The sequence below is a fragment of the Rhinoderma darwinii genome, chromosome 7, assembly GCF_050947455.1.
Source record: "Rhinoderma darwinii isolate aRhiDar2 chromosome 7, aRhiDar2.hap1, whole genome shotgun sequence".
In the NCBI taxonomy this organism is placed as follows: Eukaryota; Metazoa; Chordata; class Amphibia; order Anura; family Rhinodermatidae; genus Rhinoderma; species Rhinoderma darwinii.
The window spans coordinates 68,683,706-68,693,092 of NC_134693.1; the positions used below are offsets into that span (position 1 = coordinate 68,683,706).

Genomic DNA, 9,387 nt, shown 5'->3' on the forward strand with positions numbered 1-9,387 from the left:
GCCTTATTTTTGTTAGAATATATTTTAGGCACCTTGTCAGGTTTGAATGGCTCTTGCGGTGCCAAAGCAGTGGAAATCCCCCAAAAGTGACCCAATTTGAAAAACTACACACCTCAAGGAAATTATCTAGGGGTATAGTGAGCATTTTGACCGAACAGGTTTTTTACAGAAATTATTGGAAGTAGGCCGTGAAAATTAAAATCTACATTTTTTCAAAGAAAATGTAGGTTTAGCTAATTTTTTCATTTTCTCAATAAAGGAAAAAAAGAACCCAACATTTGTAAAGAAATTTCTCCCGAGTACAGCAATACCCCATATGTGGTCATAAACTGCTGTTTGGGCACACGGCAGGGCTCAGAAGCGAAGGACCGCCATTTGGAGTGCAGATGTTGCTGGATTGGTTTCTGGGTGCCTGTGGGCCCAAAACAGTGGAAACCCCCCAGAAGTGACCCAAATTTGGAAACTACACCCCTCAATGCATTTACCTAGGAGTGTAGTAAGCATTTTAACCCTGCAGGTGTTTTGTAGAAATTAGTGTGCACTCGATGTTGCAGAGTGAAAATGAGATTTTTTTTCCATAGATATGCCAATATGTGGTGCCCAGCTTGTGCCACCATAACAAGACAGCTCTCTAATTATTATGCTGTGTTTCCCGGTTTTAGAAACACCCTACATGTGACCCTAATCTTTTGCCTTGACATTCGACCAGGCTCAGGAGTGAAAGAGTACCATGCGAAAATGGAGGCCTAATTTGACGATTTACAAAGTATTGGTTCACAATTGCAGAGGCTCAGATGTGAAATAATAAAAGCAACCCTGAGAAGTGACCCCATTTGGAAACTACACCCCTCAAGGCATTTGTTAAGGGGTGTAGTGAGCATTTCACCCCCCACAGGTCTTTTCCATAAAAGAATGCGCTGCGGATGGTGCAAATTAAAAATGTATATTTTTCCCTAGATATGCCATTTCAGTGGCAAATATGTCATGCCCAGCTTATGACGCTGGAGACACACCGCAAAAATTGTTAAAAGGGTTCTCCCAGGTATGACGATGTGGAAGGAAACTGCTGCTTGGGCACGCTGTAGGGTTCAGATGGGAGGGAACGCCATTTGGCTTTTGGAGAGCAGATTTTGCCTGGTAGTAGTTTTGTTTGAGTATTGCTAGTGTTTCCATTTATGTGGGGGTACATGTAAGCTGGGCAGAGTACATCAGGGGCATAGTCAGGTGGTATAATAATGGGGTACAGAAACAATAAAATGATCCATAGGTGTGTGTTACGCTGTGAAGCAATCCTTTCTGCACAGGCCGGTGTCACACTGATATATGGCGTCCGTTCTTATGCCCCTTTTGTTACACACTCTGCACCTTTGCAGTTTGGGGAACTTTGCTGGGAAAGTTGTCCTGGTATAATACGGGCACAGTCGCTTCCAGCGGATATGTTTGGGCCCTCCCTTTCCCGATTCCCTAATTTTACAACTTTTTGCACAATAAAACTACTTTTGTAAAAAGAATGTATTTTTTCTGTCGCCAAGTTGTGAGAACCATAACTTTTTTGTCGACGCGGCTGTATGAGGGTTTGTTTTTTGCGAGACGAGCTATAGTTTTTATAGGTACCATTTTTGGATACGTGCGACTTTTTGATCACTTTTTATTCCTATAGTTTTAGGGCAAAGTGACCAAAAAACAGAAACTCTGGTATAGTTTTAAGTTTTTTTTTTATGCTGTTCACTGCGTGCAATAAATATATTTTGATACCTCAGGTCGTTACGGTCGCGGCGATAAAATACGTATGGTTTATAATTTTTTTCCAATAATAAAGGACTTGATAAGAGTAAAAGGGGGATTGTGTTTTATTTTATTACTTAAAACTTTTATTGTTTTCAAACTTTTATTTTTTTCACTTTCTCAAGTCCCACTAGGGGACTTGAAGGTCCAGCTGTCAGATTTATTTTTTTCTAATACATTGCACTACCTACGTAGTGCAATGTATTAGATCTTTCAGTTATTCACTGACAGCAAGCCGATTAGGCTTCGCCTCCCGGCGGGGCCTAGTCGGCTTCCGTAATGGCAGAGCAGGAGACCATTGTGTCTCCTGTTGCCATAGCAGCAGTCGCCAGTCCTGATTGCCTGTCGGGGCTGGCGATCTGCTAGTAACTGCTACGATGCAGCAATCGTTCAATTGCTGCATCGAAGGGGTTAATGACAGGTATAAGAGCTAGCTCCGGTTCCTGCCGTTACAGGTGGATGTCAGCTGTAATATACAGCTGACTTCCACCGCTGATGACGGATCAGCTCCTGACCGGGCGCCATCTTGCCGGCAGCTACGGAAGCCTATCAGGCTCCGCCGCCGGGCGGATCTTGACCGGCTTCCGTGCTAGGCAGACCGGGAGGCCAGTATTAGGCCTCCGGTTGCCATTGCAGCCACCAGAACCCCGGCAATTTCATTGCTGGGGTTCCGATGAGCTGCAAACACCTTAAGTGCAGCACTCGCGTTTGAGCGCTGAACTTAAGGGGTTAACAGCGGGGATTGCAGCTAATTTCGGTCCCCGCCGTTACAGTCGGATGTCAGGTGTAAGATGAGCCGCTGCCAAGCATTTGGCGTATGGGTGCGGCAATTTGCAGGAAGTCATGGCTTTCCATGACGTACCCATACAGCAAATGTCGGGAAGGGGTTAAAGAGGCTCTGTCACCAGATTTTCAAACCCCTATCTCCTATTGCAGCAGATAGGCGCTGCAATGTAGATAACAGTAACGTTTTTTTTTTTTCAAAAACGAGCATTTTTGGCCAAGTTATGACCATTTTTATATTTATGCAAATTAGCCTTTCTTAAGTACAACTGGGCGTGTTTAAAGTTATGTCCAAGTGGGCGTGTATTGTGTTCGTTACATCTGGGCATTTTTACTTGTTTTACTAGCTGGGCGTTGTGAATAGAAGTGTATGATGCTGACGAATCAGCATCATCCACTTCTCTTCGTTACCACCCAGCTTCTGGCAGTTCAGACACACAACGTGTCCTCGCTCATCCGACGCGATGAAGTTCCTGTGGGAGGAAGTGAGTGACGTCACAGCGTGATCTCACGAGGACACGCTGTGTGTCTGTGCACTGCCAGAAGCTGGGCGTTGTGAATAGAAGTGGATGATGCTGATTCGTCAGCATCATACACTTCCATTCACAACGCCCAGCTAGTAAAACAAGTAAAAACGCCCAGATGTACACACACACACAATACACGCCCACTTGGACATAACTTTAAACACGCCCAGTTGTACTTAAGGCTCATATGAATAAATATAAAAATGGTCAAAACTTGGCACAAAATGCTCGTTTTAAAAAAAAAACAAAAACAAACACGTTACTGTTATCTACATTGCAGCGCCGATCTGCTGCAATAGGAGATAGGGGTTTGAAAATCTGGTGACAGAGCCTCTTTAAGGGGGAAATTTTTTTCTTACTTTTAATGTTTTTTTGGAAACATTAACTTTGTTTATTTTTTTATTAGTCCCCCTTGGGGCTTTGAACCAGCAATTTTTTTTTTATCACTTGCATGATATACTGCAATAATAATGTATTGCAATATTTTGCTATACTGACAGTCTCCCTGAAAGCCCTCCTGGAAGTAGGGCTTCGAAAGGGTACAAAGATGGCAGGGGCCTTCATTACTCTGCCAGGCTGCGTTGACTATCATCGGCACCCCCCGATCGGGCCATGGGAGCGCCGATGGCACGTCACCTGCCATTTATGGAGCGCGCTCTGCCCACTCCATACTTACCCTTAATGGCTACCACATAAATGTATGTGGCATGTCACCAAGGGGTTAAAAAATAGATTTTGGAAATTCTTGAAAATGTGAGAAATTGCTGCTAAAGTTAGAAGCCTTGTAACGTCCTAGAAAAATTAATTGATGTTCAAATAAAGGATACAAACAAAAGGTATGACTTTCTTACATGAAAACTTACATGGCCATCACCGGAATGTGTCCCGAGTGATGGCCATGTATTCCGTCGCTCGCACTCTCTCCTCCTCGTGCAGAGTGCATGTGAGGAGGCTCTTTTTTTGCTCGCTGTAGGAGTCGGAATCCCCAATCCCCGGCCGGGGATTGGGGATTCCTCTACAGGAGGAGGTAGTGACTACACTGTCCATATATGGACACAGTAAAGTCACTCACTTATGAAGCGGAATACCCGACCCTGTGGCCTGGAATTCCTCTCCAGGAGAAGTCAGTGACTACACTGTCCATATATGGACATTGAAGTCAGTGACTTCTCCTGGAAGGAGGGGCTGGGTGGCATTACCTGCCGGGGGGGCTGGGTGGCGCAACAAAATGTAAATGAAATTCATCCGATTTTAAAATGGACAGGAAAAAAAAAAAAACTGCTGCAAAACGGGTCAAAATAGGCCGTTAAAAACGGCAACACGGCCCGGAACCATAACAGATGCAAAACGGCCGGGAAAAACTGCCATTTTTATCGCCTGACATTCTGACCCAGTCGTGAGAATGAGGCCCAAGTAAAAAAATAATAATTTTTATGTCGCTAAATTCTGAGAGCCATAGCTTTTTTATTTTTCTGTCGATTAAGTGGTATGAGGGCTTATTTTTTGCGGGACAAGTTGTAGTTTTGAACGCTACCATTTTGGGGTACATGCGAGGTTTTGATCACTTTATTCCATTTTTTGTGGGAGATTAGGTGATCATAAAAATAGCGATTCTGGCGTTTACTTTTAAATAATATATTGTAATAGTTCAGACTTTGACGTATGCGGCGATACCAATTATGTTTATATATATTTTTTTACAATGCTCTAAGGAGAAAATTTGTTTTTTTTAACTTTTTTGATGTAAAAAGACAATTTTACTAATTTTTGCTTTTTTTATTAGTCCCCCTAGGGGACTCCAACCAGCGATCGTTGGATTGATTGCACTATATACTCCAATACTAATGTATTGCAGTTGATAGTCTTTCTGAAAGGCTTCTATTAAGCCCTGCTAAGGGCAGGTTTTAATAGAACAAAGATGGCAGACCTGGGGGCCTTCATTAGGTCCCCAGGCTGCCGTAGCAACCATTACCACCCCACGATTGCAGTGCGAGGGGTGCGATGAGCTGCTAGAGTGGTCAGCCCCTCTTTCTAGCGATTAAAATGTGGCGGTCGCTATTGACGGTGGCATTTAACGGATTAAATGAGCAGCTCAAGCGCGATCCCACTCGTTACTGTGACGTGTCGGCTGTAGTTTACAGCCGACGCCCGCATAGTATAGTGCGGGCTGGGCTCACTCCGTGAGGCCGCTCCAAATTTACCCTACCCAGCTAGGACGTAGCCATACGTCAAATGTCAGGAAGGTGTTACTGAACAAAGCATAATGCCAAAAATTTACCACCAACATAAAGTACAATGTGTCATCAAAAAGTAGTCTCAGAATCACTTGGATAGGGAAATGCATCGTATAATTTTTTACCACATAAAGTTACAATAGATTTAAAAAATAAGGGATCGGATTTAAAGAGGCTCTGTCACCACATTATAAGTGCCCCATCTTCTACATAATGTGATCGGCTCTATAACGTAGGATACAGCAGTGTTTCGACATCATTTGACGGAGTTACAACCTATTTTGGCTTTACGCGAATGAGTTTCTTAATGTCCAACTGGGCGTGTTTTACTTTTTGACCAAGTGGGCATTGTACAGAAGAGTGTATGACGCTGACCAATCAGCGTCATACACTTCTCTCCATTCATTTCCACAGCACATAGTGTTCTTACTAGATCACTATGTGCAGCCACATACACATCGTTACTCAAGTGTCCCAAGAGTGAACAGAGATCACTACCAGCCAGGACGTGAGGTCTATTCAGAATCCTGACACTTCGCTAATACAATCCCGACACTACAGCACAGCAAGCGTCATCTCGCAAGATTACGATGTAACCTGTAATTTCAAACGAGATTACGCTTGCCTTGCTGTAAATATCACAGAGACGCTACAGAAGGGACAGGATTCTGAATACACATCACGTCCTGGCTGGAGGTAATGTATATTCATTATCAGGACACTGCAGTAACGTTATAGTGTGTTTATGTGGCAGCACATAACGATATAGCTATATCGCTATCTGCAGTGTAAATGAAGAGAAGTGTATGACGATGATTGGTCACTGATCGGTCAGCGTCATACACTACTCTGTACAACGCCCACTTGGTCAAAAACGTAAAATGCGCCCAGTTGCGCATTAAGAAAGTCATTAGCATAAAGCTAAAATAGGTCATAACTACGTCAAAAATGATCATTTTCTAAATAAAATAAAAAACTGCTGTAATCTACATTAAAGCACCAATTATGAAGATGCCTCTAAGGCAAAAACTGGCAGCGACAGAAAGGGGTTAAGTATACTCCATGCAAACCATATGTATGAATGCAAAACTGAATCCACATATAGGTGTAAAGCTAGAATTTTATTATATTTTTTCAGACTAAAAAGGCTTCCCTCCATGTCAAAAATTAATATATCCTAAACATTTTACACCAAAAAAAAACAACCTAATTTTTATTCTTACTCAACAAAAAACACTTTCTGCAAACTCCCCTTACTAGAAAAGCCACTAAATAGACGGGACCGACCACTGATACATGAACCAGAGGCGCCTGTACTTCTATTTTGGGTGTGGCAACTTTGTGCTGTGTAACTTACCTCAGGAAGTGCAGAGAAAAACGGGTCACTACATTGGCAAACTAGTAGCCATTACAAAACTACACTGAAGCGGAACCTAGGGCAATGACCACTTTATAAGGCTGAAAAATAACGATCAGCTGCTAAAGTGACTTACAGGAGACATTACATGAAGTCTACACAGCTCAGCAAGTCCACATCAATAGTAGGCAGAGTACAGGTACATTACTCTAGCCATTGTATTCAGTCAGCTTTCTGTACGAGGTATGAGAAGGGCAGGAGGAAGGTTTATATAATGTGTCCTGTGCAGGATCAAACCTGAAGAGGAAGAACGATGATCACATTAAGCTGCGGACACTACAATTCGTACCACTTCTGTTTTTTCAGGTGAAACACAACAAAGTCCCATCCGAAACCTCACACCAGATCTAATCTTCAAAGCTCAACACAGAAGGAAGTGGCTTCGCGTAAGAACGTGCGTCACAGGATGAAGTTTATATTTTATGGTGGAGACAGACTACTAAATGACCTTACTAGGATAAAACCCAAGGGCGGATGTGAGCTGAACAGCTTGCCGACATGTTTTCCTGACTGAACCGGCACAGAAATCTAGCAAAAAGCGTTCCCGAAGAAGAAACCGGCTTCTATGGGCAGCGCCAGGTGAGTTGTGGAGTTGCCAAGAAGCAATAATGAGCCCAACGGCAGTGTGAACACGACTGCGAGCCGGAAATAAAGTTCTACAACAAAACCACCATACGAAGTAGAGAAATTGAACTGGAAACCAGGATCCTTTGTATCTTTCACACAGCTCTGCAGCGCTCCGGCTGTCAGCACAGGACACGCAGACAAGCCCATCTAGGAGTGGTCACTTCCACTCGTCATCCCAAAGAATGCAGCGTGCTGTACCTACAACGGGACCCTGCAGGCACAGCGGCAAGGCTGAGCTTGTAACGAGTCGTATAGGGCACATTCCCCCCATGGCAGCCAAAGTAGGATGACAATACACCAGCGAAAGTCCAGCAACTGCGTCTAAACAAACGGCACCAGTCTCCTAATAAAAGTGGCTAAAAAGGAGCGAACAACTCATAACTGGTGGAAACAGCCGCTTACCGTACCTCAGGGAAAGGCGTCAGGCTCCTGATACAGCAATAATTGAAATTCAGACAAGTTAGCGTTGCACTTTCCAACGCGTTCCGTGTTTAGCAGCCACCTCTACAGGACCCGAGGACCAACTAACACCCACCGTCAGTGAAGGTCTGAACCAGGGAGGTGGCCGGTAGATCACGCCTATCATATGGGTGTGGCTCTGGGAAGGCGGGAAAGGGCGCGGCCATTTTACCTTAGCCGTCCAATCGCTCGCCAGAGACTGTATAGATTTGCGCGTTTCCCTATCTCGGCCAATGCAATATCAGAAGCATCGAATAGAGATTTATTAGTGCGCGCTAGTCATAGGACGCTGCAGGTTCTAGTGGAGGAAAGGTAGAAAAGTGTAACGGAAATACATTTATTTTCGAAGTGTAAGTTTTCTAAAATGTTAGGAGACGCTGGTCAGTGGAGGGCGTTCCATTGGCGTAACCTGTGCAGCTGCACAAGGGCCTAGCAGGTAAGGGGGCCCACTGCAGATGTAAAGGGTGTGCTCTATGCTGAGGTATTCAAGAGCAAGGGGCCCATATACTGTCTGTCCACTCCTGACGCAGCGTTTCCAGGGAACTGGGCATAAAACATCCAGTGTTGTCAGGTCTATAATAATGTTACAATGAATTGAGGTTATTTTATGTTTGATACTATTGTCCTACACAGGTAGTCTGGGCCAAAAGTTTTGGGACTGACGCAAATTTTGCTTTGCACAAAGTTTGCTGATTCATTGCTTAGGCCCTATTCACACAGCGTATTTTTACCTTGAAAAGTGTGGCATAAAACATCCGAAATCGCCTCCCTTTGATTTTAATGGGAGGCAGAGGTGTTTTTTTTTACTGTGAGTGGAAAAAATGCTCGCTGGAAAAAGTAGCGACATGCCCTTTCTTGGGGTGTTTCCGTCTCTGACCTCAATGGGAAGCAGAGAAAGCGTTTTTCGCTGAGTTTTTTTGCCCGTGGCGCTTAATGGCCACAGCCGAAAAATGACGCAAACCGCGTTCAGGCAGGTCAAAACCTGCCTTAAAATTCCATGTGGAATTTTGAGGCAGATTTTTTTTTTTGCAGGCAGAAAATTAAAATTCTGCCTATAAAAATCAACTACGCTTTTTTTTTTTTTTTTAAGTATTTTGGCACCACAGGTGTTTTTTGATGTCATTTTTGAGGAAAGCCGTTTTTGCCAGAAGACTCATCGGCCGTTCGCGGCGTTTTTTTCTGTCTCCCATTGATTTCAATGGGTTTTTCGAGCCGGAAAACGCCTCAAGATAGGGCATGTCGCTTTTTCCTGCGAGCGTCCTTTTTTTTTTTTTTTCGCTCGTGGGAAAAAAAGCGCCTCCAAATCCCATTAAAACAACGGGAGGTATTTTCTGCCGTTTTTTGGCGCAGTTTCCGAGGCAAAAAACTCAGTGTGAACTGGGCCTTATAGTGTCAATTTCCCTTTAATCCATTAATTGACTGGGTCTTAAAATTGTTCTTTTTTTGCCTCTCCGCCTTTCAGCAGTCGTAGCTTTTTTTATTTTTTCATTGACGTGGCTGTATGGGCTTTGTTTATGCGGGAAAAAAAATATATATATTTTTTGCAGTTAAGGGG

At 43.7% G+C, this 9,387-nt stretch overlaps 1 protein-coding gene across 2 annotated transcripts in view; it reads right to left on the reverse strand.

The window, feature by feature from the left end:
* Positions 1 to 7,939, reverse strand: part of MYH9 (myosin heavy chain 9) — a 152,180-nt gene extending 144,241 nt beyond the window's left edge. Inside the window, exon 1 of one of the 2 annotated variants that reach the window (XM_075833510.1) lies at positions 7,781 to 7,939. The gene's annotated coding sequence lies outside the window, so the exon portion shown is untranslated. Of the gene's footprint in view, positions 1 to 7,775 lie in introns of both variants that reach the window. The other variant, XM_075833511.1, reaches the window with a different exon arrangement.
* Between the last annotated feature and the right edge of the window lie 1,448 nt (positions 7,940 to 9,387).